General features: G+C 35.6%; 1 protein-coding gene and 1 pseudogene across 1 annotated transcript in view; one reads left to right on the top strand and one right to left on the bottom strand.

Annotated features, from left to right (window-relative positions):
- Positions 1–15,253, bottom strand: part of KCND2 (potassium voltage-gated channel subfamily D member 2) — a 481,739-nt gene that overhangs the window by 232,664 nt on the left and 233,822 nt on the right. The gene's annotated exons all lie outside the window — the stretch shown is intronic.
- Positions 1–15,253, top strand: part of LOC107180262 — a 36,852-nt pseudogene that overhangs the window by 6,538 nt on the left and 15,061 nt on the right.

The following is a 15,253-nucleotide window of genomic DNA, read 5'->3' as shown; positions in this document are numbered from 1 at the left end:
AATAATGAACAAAACTCCAAATTTCATTCAAACGATCAAAGTGGCAATATAGACTCCTGATACCTCTTAACAACTCTAAAGAGAACAAGCTTATCATTAAACTAAGGACAATATAGTTTCAAAATAAACTTTCAAATATTTCACATTTACCACCAGTGGGCTTATTTTTATGAAATGTTACCATGAAAATCAATTTACAGATATATAATCCTAATACCATGTCGTATCAAATGTGCTTTTTTATATGTTGCTTAAGTATAATTTGGAATGAACATTAAAAGAATCTTAAAAAAAAAACAGTGACTTATGTAAGATAAAAGCACATTTCTTTTTTATCAGAAAGTCCACAATTAAGTAGTGTAGGGCTGATAGGAGTCCCAGGGTCTAAGGGACCCAGACACATTCTATCCTGATATTCCATAACACCTAGTCTCCCCTTCTCAAGGTCACTTCATATTTCAAGACAACTCATGAAGTGTTAGTCATCAGGTATGCATTCCAACCTACAGGGAAGAGGAAGGAGAATGAACATGCCCTCTCCTATAAGGGAAATTTCATATAAAATGCACATTCAAGCATTCTTACATCTCATTGGCCAGACTTCATCTTTTGGTCACACTTAACTGCGAGAAAGGTTGAAAGACATAGTCTTTATCGTATGTGATCATATACCCAGCAAAAAATTAGGGCAATAGCAGTAATGAAGAAGGAAAGGACAGATATCCTGAGGATAACTAGAAATCTCTGCTACATCTGTTAGTACAGAGAGATCAACAAATACCCCCATTCTCAACAAATTTGATAAGTGACCATAAATCCTGTTCATAAAAGATCTGTTATAGATACAACATCTCCATGCTGCTATCCTTTTCAAGTCCCTGTTCTTGAAGAACAAAACCAAGAAAAACTATTTTTCTAAAATGTTTAATATAATTGATTAAAAGATGAAGGCAATGGTCTATGATCACATATGTGCTTACTAAATAATGTAAAATAACTAGTTTGGGGGCGCCTGGCTGGCTCAGTCAGTTGAGCGTCCAACTTCGGCTCAGGTCATGATCGCAAAGGTCCTGAGTTCGAGCCCTGCGTCAGGCTCTGTGCTGACAGCTCAGAGCCTGGAGCCTGCTTCGGATTCTGTGTCTCCCTTTCTCTCTGCCCCTAACCCACCTGTATTCTGTCTCTGTCTCTCTCAAAAATAAATAAACATTAAAAAAAAATTTTAAGTAACCGGTTTGTTTAACTGAACCAATTAAATCAACTGGTTAATTTATCATTATAAAACAATGCGTGTGCCATATATATTATAGATATAAATACATAAACACAGCTTACGATATTTAGTCGGAAATGCGATCCTTAGTTTCTTATTGTTTATTTCCCCAGAAAATGAATAAATAAAACGATGATTATGAATCTGACACCAATTAAAGGCTTATGCAAATAACATAGATAGTAATTAAATAAGAAACTTAAAGAGGACTTAACTGATAATTTTACGGTGGGAAATTCTGTCTACAGATAGTTCAGCTGCCACCAAGGAATCTCTCTACTGCACAAATTATCTTTGTATATTTGTGTCTTTTATTCTAAATCTAAATTCTATATTTAGAGCATGATTTCTAATAAATGCATTAGGGACTTTATTAAATTTCCTTACTCTATTAAAATCATTTTACAATTTTAAATATTTTCCACATTACTGAATTAATCAGCAATTTTGTTTTCAATGAGTTTCATAGGCTTAATACAAATAAACTTTTTGAATGTTTGAATGGTCTTATGAAATACAGTCTCAAAAACCTTTTCCATTATCTTCCACTGAGTTTTTGTACTCTATAGATCTTTGCTGTATGCTCGTTCAAATTCCTTTTGGCAAGAGATAGAGTACAAACGCACAAACCCATGAAAGTATCTAATCTGTATGCAATCTATGGCTATAGAACAAAGACGAACTAATTGGTCCATAAGTGGAATCTATGATCTTGGCATCATTTAGTATGCTGCTCTAATCCAATTAACCAGGCACTGCCCTTGTCTATATGCAGCTCAAGGGTATGAATCATATTATTTTTGTGTACCCAGCATCTAGCACATCTCTTGGCACAAGAAGTGAAACTCAGTATTTATTAAATAAAACTGTAATGCCATACTATCCACTTTAAAAACTGTCTGCTGTTTTCACGTATTTCTTCTTATTTCCAAATTTTAGGGGGGAGGAAATTAAAAAACAGAAAGAGAAGGCAAGATTGCCATTTTTCCTTGTGAGGGCATCAAATCAACAATTAGCTCACATTACTGAATGCAAATATAATGTAGAAATGACTTTTAAAATTCTCTTATTAATATCAAAGAATGAAAATATCAAAAATATTTTATTTGCTTTCCTTGATAGGAAGATAAATTCGAATGTCAGATGTGCTTTTTTTCATTACAAGGTCAAACAAGGAGTTAGAGGTATGGGCAAGTAGCACCTAAATACTGAACGGTGGGTAAAATCAGATGGGAGTAAGTAGGTCTGGTCCTTGTGACCCTACTGTTCTTTATCAGTTCTTTTGTCTCCTTTATCTTTTGTATGGACTCTGAGTGGAGAATTTTTCCCACTGCACTAGCTATTTGTGCATCATTCTAATTTCTTTCTGGGTTTAGGTAAGCCCAGGGAGAGCCGCCAAAGCTAGAAAGTGTGTAAGCTGACATAGGTCCAGGGGCAAGAGACTTCACTGAAAGTGAGATTTTTGATTGACTTGATAAAATTTGATTTTAGAAAAAAAATACTGTTTTATTTGGTTATTTTACTATAAACATGCAGCTTCTCTGTATTTTCCTAATTTTTACACCATAAGAATATTGGTCTGGGGGTGCCTGAGTAGCTCAGTCACTTAAGCCTCTGACTTTGGCTCAGGTCATGATCTCCCAGTCCGTGAGTTAGAGCCCCACATCAGGCTCTGTGCGGACAGCTCAGAGCCTGGAGCCTGCTTCAGATTCTGTGTCTCCCCCTCTGTCTCTCTAACCCTCCCCCAGGCTCAATCTCTCTCTCTCTCTCTCTCAAAAATAAATAAACATTAAGAAAAAAGAATATTGCTTTGCCATAACACTAAAATAAAAACAATTGATTTTGTTTTTTAGAGTTGTATTTGCAGCTGAAAGCTTTACTTTAGCAGATACAAAGTTCCATTTTTGTCTTGGTTTGTTTCTTTTGCTCTCTGCCCTGAGATTTGTTTTTGAAGATTCCTAAGATAGATGTCAAAGGGAAGAAGGAGAGAGAAGACAGGTCTTTATTTCAAAAGGGTGCATAGTTTTTTTTGTTTTTGTTTTTGTTTTCTCTTTTGCCAGTTCACGCTCATCTTTGCTTGACATATTTTTACTGAATTTCAAAAATAAAAGAATAAAAATAAGATAATGCTTAATGATGTTACTCAGTGGTAGCTAGCAGAGCAGTTGTTTTATATTCTGTAAGAATGAATTTATGACTCTAAATACTGCCCAAGCATTTTTTATTATTTTTTAAATTGGGTAAAATGTTATCTTTAAGTGAAGAAAATATTAACCAGAATTTGGGCCCTTTATTTTAAAAGCTAAAGTGCTTTATATTGTGTAATAGGACAATATTTCTTAGCGTCTCATCCAATATCCAGATGCTAACAATATTTACCCACCAACTCACCTGCTAATAAAGAGTATATCAATATTAATGAGTGATCTAGAATTCTACCAGCAGAAGAAGCATTCATCAAAGTCCTACCACAGGTACACAAAGTATACCTGTGTATTGTAATGATATTTAGAAATTAAGCCTTTGGCTGAACTCAAACTTTAGTAATACTTTGCAGAGCCTTCCATAATTTATACAACTACCACCCATCCTTAATTCAAACGTGTATACCAATATTTTTCTAATTTTAATGACAATTGTACCACATGGTCTTTCAGTATGGCAGGCTGCCTAGAAACTGTTTCAGTAAATTACACACCAAGATGATCTACTCTTTGGATTGTCTCCAGAACAAAGACTATGATGTATAATGAAAACCAACTAACAATTAACTGTCATTAAAGATAACATGAGGGACAAGCATTATAAATTTAGTTATTTACAATAAGAACAAACATAAAGCCTTTCAATGAATGATAAAAGTAGATCCATATTCTTGAAGTTACAATTTTAAGGTTTATATAAAATAATAATGAAACAATAGAAAGCTAGCGTTCCACATTTCATTGTGTTGAAGTAATTTTGTTAGCATAATAAGGAACTGTCTAAGAACTCAAAAATTATTCTATTTATTGCATGTTTTGAACTAAAGCATTATTTTAAGAGACATAGTAATATTACTTTGGCATCATTATTAGTTATATAAGTGCGAGGATGGTGAATGAGCCAAAATTCTGTTTTTGTACACTATAATATATCTGTGCATACCAAAAAGAGTTACTTAATTACTGTGATGTAGCTTTTATATTTAACACCCACTTAAGAATCAGATCTTGAAGATCTGAACTAACAAGCTTCTTTCATTATTTATTCTTATATAACCTAGGGGAAAGACATAGAGAAGCAGCTCTCTAATTATGACTGTTTTAGAAAGATAGAAGAGAGGAGTAAAACATTTTTCAAAGCTTTTTATATGTGGATGCAGAGGCGGATTTGCTGGGGAGCTCATGAAGCTTCAGTGCCCCTGTCTTGCAAGGGTCCCTTCCAAGGTCTTGAACTTAATTTTATATTCATTAATTCGTATTCTATTTCTATTGCTTAACATGTCTTCCTCCCCTGCACCACACTCTTCAAGTTGTATAAGGCTGCAGGCTTCATACCAAGTGGACCCACCAGCATGTATGCATGAACATCTGAAGGTCTTTTGCAGTCTTGAATCATTGGGGACCTCAGGATTGAGAAGGGACTAAATACAGAAAATACTGAAGAATTAGGAGAATTGTCAGCAGGTTTTCATTGTTGTCAGAAAAAATAAAGAAGAGGAACAAAGGAAAGAATGCAGGAAGTTGAAGGAAATGGAAGGAATGGTGGAGGAAAGGAAAGAGTAAGAGAGAGGATTTTCTGCAGAAAGAGCAGAAAATCTGACACACATATGTGAGTCTTAGGGACTAAGAGTCCCCAGTCTCACATGTAGTTCTTGTCCACAGCTTCCAGCTCTCTCACTTAAGACATGAATTTGTAATCTCCAGCTTTAAATCATAACCTTTGTACTATTTTTACATGGGTTATTGTTACTTTTATCCTGGATATGCCATTTGATTTTATTTCATAAATAAAATATGAATTGATGAGAAATCACACATTATGCAGTCAACATCTGACCCTCATCTTCCTCCTCCTTCTTTTTCTCTTTAAATTTCATCCATTTGAGGATGCTTGCAAAAAAACTAAGTGACTGAAAAGAAGTAGATTAGAGGAACTTTAACAAGATGTTAAAATAGAGTTCAGCCTAGACCCTAAAGCAATAGGTAGCAGATAAGTAAGGGGGTATATACCCTGTAAGAATTTCAAAAAAATCAGCAGAACCTGAAAAACCAGCTTTGCCTTGCCTACTTCGAGCCTGCAATTTGGTTGGGAAAGTAGATAGGAAATGTGAGATTTGCACAGTAGATTTCCTTTTATTTATTTTTTTAATTTATTTACTTATGAGAGAGAGAGAGCATGCGCGCGCAAGTGGAGGAGGGGCAGAGAAAGGGAGAGAAAGAATCCCAACAGGCTCTGAGCTGTCAGTACAAAGCCCAGCACAGGCCTTGATCCCAAGAGCTGGGAGATCACGACCTAAGCCTAAATCAAGAGTCAGATACTCAACTGACTGAGCCACCCAGGCACCCCAGCAGAGCAGATTTCTTGGAGACAGCTCTGCTGGGAGCCTTCCCGTTTCCACCTAGAGGGAAGGGATTGTGTTTCTACTGTACTGCATGTTGGGAGACAACATTTAATGGGACCACTTGGAAAACCTTTATACATTTCCCTGCTTTGGGAGACCCAGAGAACCAGAGTCCAACTTCTACTCAGGAAACCTAACAGGAAAGAAGCTTGCTGTTTTGGTGCTGAACTGAAGGAGAGTGGCTGCTCTGTTGGGATTAGCTTGCATTCAAGAAAAAGAACAGAGTCCTGATTGATAAGGCCACCTGAGGGGGCAATGGACACTCAGCAGACCAAAACTGGAAGGGGACTGGTGAATTTCTAGTTCTGCTGAAGCAGTTAGCAGCCAGCTAGGGTAAAGAAACTTTCATCCAGACTGAGGGAATTTTAGGTGACAGACCCTCATTAAGTGGCCCATGAGAGAGCTTAACTATCTGCTAGGCTCAGGGAAGGCAAAGCCATCCTAGCAGTTGGCGCTCCTTACTGTTTTCTCCGTGTGCCTCTCTCCATCTTTCTGCAAGTATTTGGGGTCGGAAATCTTAGTTCACATGATGATGGAAGAGGGGGTAAAAGCTTGGGACAGGGTAAAGAGATAGGAAAGGCAATACCCAAATTATCTGAGTTAGTAGCCAGCCTTTTGCAAGCCCCAGCTCTGGAAGCCTTGGAAGCTTTGAAGGTGAAAAAATTGACCCTTAAATCAGAGTTTTGATTGTTATATGGAACGGAATGTTACATGGGACTGTTTGCTACTAAACAAGGTAGCAGCTATGGTCTTCCTACATTTTTAACCCTTGGCTAGAGAACTACCACCCCCCATGAGGAAATTTTAAATGGGTTGTAGGGACAAAAATAAAAATGTTTTTGGATTACATCACATTTGTCCAGCTTATTTGGAGTATGGCTTACACTTTATAGTTTTACAGATTGTTTTCTGTGAATATGCTTTCCTTAATTTCCTTGATAGAAACATTTTTAAAGTATATGTTCCTGAAAAACTTTAACTTTGTCAAGACATTCTACTTCTAGCCACCCAAAAGCAAATGTTTAATGGCAAATTAAATCTTAAAAGTGATTTTTTTTTAAAAATCTGAAACACCTCAGGAAATACAGAAAGTCATGGAAGGAAATATATGGTCTCATGAACCAACAGTCGGGATTCTCTAAAGCAGAATTGTTAGTATAGGCTGAATTTCTTATGTTTGTGTGTCTACATAGGTCTGCAATTCCCAGACTGGAAATATATCAGAGAATGTGTTCAGTTTAGAATCTCAATAATTCAAGTAGATCTTTATTTAAATATATTCTTCACCTTTTCAATAATTACTTTCCTTCAAAATCATATATATATGTATATGTATTTTTACATATATATAAATATGTATATCTATCTATATACGTATGTATGTATGTATGTATGTATGTATGTATTTATTTATTTGCAAAGGTAATCCTCTGAAAAAGCAGAGGATATTTCCTTCAGTGGCATTTGTTTCTATTGCATGGGCAAATGCGCAGGTTTTAGCCTGGGCATGAAAGAAATATGATAATTAAGTTCATTGCTCAAGAACCTGAATCACAACTCGTTTCTTTTCTGTAGGCAGTTATTCTCTCCTACAATGTACAAAACCTTAAGGGACCTGTCATATAAATATTTCTAAAGATCAGTCAATACCTGCAGCATTGTCATCCATCATTGCTGAACAAGTTCTGTTTTACACAGTAATCACATAAATCGAGTTATAAGAGATTATAATTCTTTAAGACACACCTCTTGGTCCTTGGCAAGGTCATTACTGTGCTGTGGGTCTGTTCCCCAATATGACATATGTCAAAGTATATACAATGGTGCAACTAAGAAACAAAGAGTATGAATTAACAGATTCTAGAATCAGTAATCTACTTACAAAAAAAACAAAAACAAAAACAAAAACAAAAACCAAAAAAACTCAAAACATGGCTTTAGGGTTTAAGCTAACACTCAATGAGTTCTTATAAAACCTAGTGAATTTAGCATTGCACAGCTCACACAAAAAGAACAAACTCTAGCCAGAAGTCAAATACAAGATTTAACCATCATTTGTGGTACAACAGAATGGAAAGTGAATCAAAAGTCATATTATTTATTCTCAGGCTTTGGCATTTGGCATTATAGGTAGAAAAATTATCAATAATGATACCTAAACCCATATCAATCATAACTGTGGAGGTATACGTGTTTTAGAAAAGCAACGTTTAGGGTGCTTGGGTGGTCCAGTCATCTCACCTAATTTTGGCTCAGGTTATGATCCTAGGGTTGTGGGATCGAGCCTGTATTAGGCTCTGCCCTGAGTGTGGAGCCTGCCAAAGTTTTTCCCCCATCTCTCTCCCTTTGCTCCCTCCCCCTTCTCACACACTCTCCCTCTCTAAAATAAATTTATAAAAAGAAAGAAAGAAAAGAAAAGTTTATCCTTGAAACAAGGGAAATATCAAGTTATGTAACTGGATGAAATTTTGCTTCCCTTTGGAAAGTTGCATAACATAAATAGTTTCAGGTTATTTTGCTGTTGTTATTGTTTGTTGGATTGGATGGTTTTGTTGGTGGTATTTATTTATTTTGGGGTTGAATTACCCCCCAGATATTGCAGTTTTAAACACCTTGTCCTGAAAGTGTTTATTTGGAAGAATTTCAAAAATGTATAAGTACCTGGGACTCTGTAACATGGAGATTGTGAAGACCCTCACAAATTTTGTAAGAACGCTTCAATAGTGAGCGCTCAAGTTAGATGGCCTCAGGATACACGATGCACTTTATTATCAGATAGGAGAGAAAGTAGTAAGCACTATTAAAATAGTTATGGAAATCCAAAATGCTTAGGGGACAAGAAGCATTCACTTATGTTTAAGATGACTGGTGAAGACGATGGGGACCGCACCTATCTGGGCCCTTCTGTGTGGGGGTTTAGTAAACCATAGAATTATCAGTCACTTCTCATCTCCGGATTGTGCCGTTGGTCCAAATAACATCTTCTTGACTCACACCAGAAGCTGCCAAAAATTCAAGTTAGAGACCTTTTCCGATCTCTGAGAGCAGTTTCTAATTTAGTAAAATGATTATAAGTGAACATAGTGCAAATCGGCTCTTTGGAACTAAGAAAGACCACTTACAAAACATAATGTTATGAATATGCCAACATAATCTAGGATGTCTTTAAATGTTGCTCTCTTTTGTATCCATCACTTTTGCATTTTTTGAAGGTTCACTATGTGTTGGGTACCCTGTGCTACATGGGGGCCGTGGTGGTACGAAAATTAATCAGATGGGGGTTTGTGCTCAACAAGTAAGTCATCTAGTGCTGGAAATAAGATGAAGGCAAAGTACTGTGACAAAACAGTATGAGCTGTATGGTATCAGATAATTACATGTGTAACGGAAAAGAGGAAGCCTTGGCTTCCAGATGGGGACAGCACCAAACATTTCCGTGACCACGTGTAAGCTGGGTCTTGAAAGTTAAGTAAAATTTGCTCTAAAAGAAGCATATGTGATGGGGAGGATACATGGGCAGAGGGGAGTGGAGCAAATTGATGAACCTTCTAGATAAAAAGAACAATACAATTAAAAGCACCACACCATTTATAAGATTTTCTGTGATGAAAATTATTTTGTTTAATGGTTTTAAGTTCCTGGAAAGTAAGGCTGTACCTCTTTTAATGTGCTTTGTATAGATTCCAAATACAGCCTACAAAAATCAGAAACAAAATGTCTTTTTGCTACCAATGATGAAAATAAGGAAATATGTGTAGTTTTTCCTTTATTTTGGAAATTTAAATATAAAATAAATGGGCTGATAAAGATTATTTTGTATTTGTTTTTTTAGTTGTTATAACTTATTTACAATAAAATACACAAACATATTTTGAACACTCATTAATTTCCATAAGCCTGTAGAAGCTGGCTTTGTAAAATTTCCCTTATCAGAGAATCCATTTAAATACAGCTCAGTATATAATGAGGTTTTCTTCCCTTTGCTTCAGCTGAATATTTAGCAGTATAGAAACTTGACAGGTTAGGCAATTAGAATATAATTTATGATATAAGGCTCATGCGGATGAACTGTTTCCTGCCTATAATTTTGAATGCAAGGCAAATCACAGATTTCTTATGTTAGTCTCAAAGAAAAATTTTCCTATGAACTGAATTGTATAATATATTAATAGTTTTACTTATATCTTAAGTGACTATGCTGGAACAGTATCTAGTGCAATTCATTTGGCTTCTTTAAAAGAAATAAAAAAAAAAAGATAAAAAATGTACACTAAGCCTCAGGCTAAGCCTCATGGACAACATTTATTTCCCATGGGTAGAGCTAATATGCTCAGGTTTCTATGGTGCTTTTTAATATCTTGTTCTCACTTGGTTTATCAAATGCTGTTCCAACAGCCCTTGTGAGCTACTGTGCCTTATGATGTGCCTATCTCGATGAAAGTGACATCTGATACTTAAAAATTGTTGGTAAATGGGGATCTGTTTGAAGAGAGATTAAATAAGGACCACTATGGCAAATTGGAAAAATTATTAAGACCTTGTTTCTTCCTCTACTCTTGTTTCATTAATTTATTTCTCTAAATACCTCCATGGTGATCTGTATTGTTTTGTAGCAGAGGCTCATAGGTGTTTTCTAGTACCTATAATCCTCTTTATCTACCATAGAAAAACATCTGAGTTTTACCCGAGTACATATACTCATCTGAAGTAAAACTATTCTCCCAGGCTCTTTTAAGACTATGTGAGTAATTTAGGTCAATAAAATCCAACTCGAAATGTCCTATGCCTCTGGGCTTCTGGAACACTTCTTAAAACACACTAGTGCTCTAACCTTTGCCATTTTTTCCATCATCGTGGATCTTGAATGTAATAGCTCCATTTGCCATCTTGGATCATGAGACCAATGGCTACATCCTTGGATGGTTGGAAGGTACCTGGGTCTCTGAGGACTTGTGAAGCAGAGCCACACTTACTTATGACATGAAGGAAATATAAATCTTTTTAAAAAAAAAAAACTATTAACATAATCCTAATTTAAATAACATGTAAACCTAATCTTATAAATTACCACTCTCTCTTATCTTTTTAAGCATTCTGAGAACTCACTTCCTTCAAAGGGTTTTCCAAGATTAAGGAAATTCACATACATGCCCTTATGAATATTTCACTTTCCATGTGGCTATACTGATTCTCCAAAGGATCTGTAAGGGCAAGATGAGCTCTTAAAATATATGTCACATGAAGGGGATCTGGGATCTTTCTGGCAACTGATAATAATACAATTAAAGAGCTCTTGGTAGCATTGGATGCTGTTACATGCTTGTTATTTTTATCTCTAAATGTTAGCAGCATCCTTTATTTTTCAGTCTAGTTAACAAAGAGAATGATTAATCAGTATTTTTACATGCTACACATAACACTTAGTAGAGAAAGGATATTATTATAGTCTCAGATATATGACAGTTCTTGTAAATTATCTTTATCTTAAAAAGAACCTAGACAAATTCAAATGCCATCATCATCATCATTAAGCCAGATTAATATCTTTTCATGGGGTTGGGTAATAAAATTTGTTCAGCTCAACAAGTGATTGTACTAGGGAGTACATGGTTTGTATACAAATTACCCATAAATCCAACTCTTAGGGAGGTTAGTCTCTTATAGGAAAAGTAAGACAAAAATAATTATTACACGAAGTACAGCATGATACCTGCTGTAAATTACAACAGAGATCTGTAAAAGAGAAAGGTCACAGCGAAAGAACAGGGATTAGGAAAAGCATCAAGAAGCAGGTGGCAGTAACACATTGTGCAACTAGCTGCATGTCCATTTACAATACAATACATGGCCTTCTCATCTGACATTAACTGTGGCCTCAACCAAAACCAACAGTGACACAAAAGGGCTACAGAAAGAGGTTAGAATCCACCAAGTCAGTCTGAGGCCTGGAGATCTAAGTTCTCCAACCTCAGAGTCTATCAAGGCAACTTCCTCAGGTGGACTGATATAGGTTCATGGGACAGCTTTTGCCCAAGGAGATTTCAGAGCTAGAGCAGATCCCTTTTCCTGTTCTTAAACTTTTTCTTCAAACAGCCACTGGTCTTGTCCCTTTGATTTCCATAACTTTTAATCATTAATTTTGAAGCTACCCGTCTACATCAACCTGTTTTTTATTTGATTTTGCCTGTTTCTTGTATTAATTCAACCTCCTTCTAGCATTTCTTGGCTATGTCACATGCCTGCTGCCTGCCACTGATATGCTTCCTGTTACCAATATGGTAAATGAATATTTTACTTTTCCAGAGCCTAAGAAATATTTATCCTTCTTTTTGCTTTAAAGACACAATTATTGTTGGAGCACGTGGGTTGCTCAGTTAAGTGTCCAACTTTTCATTTTGGCTCAGGTCATGATCTCATGGTTCCTGGGATCTAGTGCCACATCAGCCTCTGTGCTGACAGCGTGGAGCCTGCTTGGATTCTCTCTCTCCCTCTCTCTCTGCTCCTCCCCCACTCGTGCTCACTCTCTCTCTCTCTCTCTCTCTCTCTCTTCCTCTCTCAAAATAAATAAATAAACTTAAAAAAAAAAGGCAGAGTTACCATTTTAACACATTGCATTTGCCTAAACTCAGAGATTAGCCCTAAGGTGTGCAGAATAGAGCATAGGTAGAATACTTTAATTGTTGTCTTCACTTTTCTTTCTAGTAATCCACTTTTCAGTCTTGACCTCCACCAGAATAAGTGAATGTAGTTTCTCTATAAATGACTTTTAGCGTATGAAATTTAGGAAAAAAGAATCTCAACTGAAGGTCTACATTTTCTTTGTTTTCTGGGTATGGGGAAAAGTTAATGGCATTAAAATGCATTAAGTTGATTGGCCATTATGCTAATACACAATCTGCATAGTTCTGGGTCAATAACACTACAGCTCCAACTATCCTGATTGAAAGGGACACAGTGACCTGGGCAAGTTGGTTTGACAGGCTTGTTTCTTATCACACAATGATAAAGTAGGTCTCATTGAAGAGCTGAATCAATTGAACTGGGTTCAAAAAAAAAAAAAGTTGTCATTCTCTCCTGCTTTAAAATATCAAAGAGTGGGCTGCTGATATCTTTGGTTCTTTTTAATGAAATGTTTGATCTCATTAATCTTCAAAACAACACTAACACTGTGCTTAAAAACAACCCACATTATCTACTGCTTGTAGAATAGCTTTGAATGTTAGCTTTTATAAAGCATAAACATGAAGGGTTTCCAGGTTAGTATGCTAGTGAGAAAAAATAAATAAAAAAAACTAACATGTTTCAAAGATTTGATTATATTTCCAAAGCACCTATTTATTTCAGCAGCTTTATTATTACTAATGCACATGATTTCAGGGGAGTAGAAAGAAGCTGAATTTAAATAACTACTTGTGGCAACACAGCACCAATTATACACTCCATGGCTATTTATGTCCTCTGGTGATCAACTAGCAGTGGGAAATAAAATTGACAACACACTGTTACAATCACAATTATGGGTCAAACTTCAACAAGCCTGTTTAAATGGTTCCATTAGGTCCTACTTGAAATACTGATTTACATATATTTTGACAATTTTCAGACATGTTATCCACTTTAACATGCAGTGATATAATCATTTCCTATAAGGATGCATTCGTCTAGAGCCCTGGAAAATAAAATAGCATGTCATGCACACAAATTTCTGTAGAACTTAAATTGTATTAGAATACATCCCCAACCATAGTTTAGAAGATTAAAATATCATTTGGATTCCACAGCAGGCCTATTTAGTAGGGGATTCGGATATTCTTAGAATTGTTTAAATGGGCTTTTTCTTAGAGCACAAATGTATTTCTAAGGTAAACAAAAACTGTCCAAAAGACAGGAGATGTCTTCTTATGAAGACACATGACTTACCTAATTTTTATTATCTTTTACATTAGTCTGATGTAAACATAGCTCTTCAAAGTGATTTTTTCCTCCATTACAAATGCAACTTCTCTGCAATGCTTTCTAAATATTGCTTTTTTATTTTTATTTATTTTTCTAAATGCCTGTTTATTTATTTTAAGAGAAAGAGAGAGTGCACGTGCAAGCAGGGAAGGGGCAGAGAGACGGGGAGAGAGAATTCGCAAGGAGGTTCCGTGCTGTCAGCGAAAACCCCGATGCGGGACTCGAACCCAGGAACTGTGAGATCATGACCTGAGCCCAAATCAAGAGCCGGATACTCAACTGACTGAGCCATCCAGGCGCCCCTTAATAGTGCTCTTTTAGAAACACGTTTTAATGTACCACAGATATCTTGCTTATTTCCTTTTACATACAATGCCATAATATATAGAAAAAAATACTGTTTTACATATGTACATTTGTATGTAATGCATACAAAATTTTACGCATAGAAAACTATAGGGAAAATGATGAAAGGTACAAAGTAAAATCCATTAATTAACTTCTTATCTAGATATTACTGCTATTGAAACTATCTGATTGCTCCTTCTGGATTCCAACTTTATTATTATTTTTTAAATGTTTATTTATTTCTGAGAAGGAGAGAGGCAGAGCATTAGTTGGGAAGGGGCAGAGAGAGAGGGAGACACAGAATCCAAAGCAGGCTCCAGGGTCTGGGCTGTCAGCTCAAAGCCCAACATGGGGTTTGAACTCAAGAACTGCAAGATCATGACCTGAGCTGAAGTCAGACACTTAACCGACTGAACCACCCAGGTGCCCCTGGATGCCATCTTCCATGTTACTCCACTCCCAAAAGAAACGTGCTAAGCTTTTCCTTATGATTTTATTTCTTTAAAATATAGTTTGTACCCCACATACATGTTTTCCTAATAGTATATTTTTCAGTTTGGCGATTTTAAAATTTTCTAAAAATGATATTGTTCTATATAGAGTCAAATGACATTTTTTGCTTATTTACATTTTTACTATTTTATGATTCATTCATTTTGAATGTAATTACTTGTGGGTCAGTAATTTTTACTGCTTACTTAATATTCCAATGTATTAACACATCATGATTTATTTACCAATTGGATATTTGAGATATTTCCAGTTTAACACTATTCTGGGTTGTGCTCCTGTGAACACTCTGAATCATTTCTCATGATACAAACATGCAAGAATTTTAAAAGTGCTCGTATCAATATCTACTCCCATGAGGAATATATGAATTTGCATTGTTTCACATCTTCACCAACACTTGGACTTGTTAAAATTCTTAATTTTTGCAAATATAGTGGGTGTGAAATGTTATCCTGTTACAGTTTTAATTTGTATTCTTATTACTTATAATATTGAGAATATTTTTATTATTTCTGGTGTTTTTGTGTTTGCTTTGCTCTGAAAAGGAAATGCCTGTTTAT

Source organism: Panthera tigris, chromosome A2, assembly GCF_018350195.1.
Source record: "Panthera tigris isolate Pti1 chromosome A2, P.tigris_Pti1_mat1.1, whole genome shotgun sequence".
Classification (NCBI taxonomy): Eukaryota; Metazoa; Chordata; class Mammalia; order Carnivora; family Felidae; genus Panthera; species Panthera tigris.
This window is presented reverse-complemented; position numbering and strand designations above follow the sequence as displayed.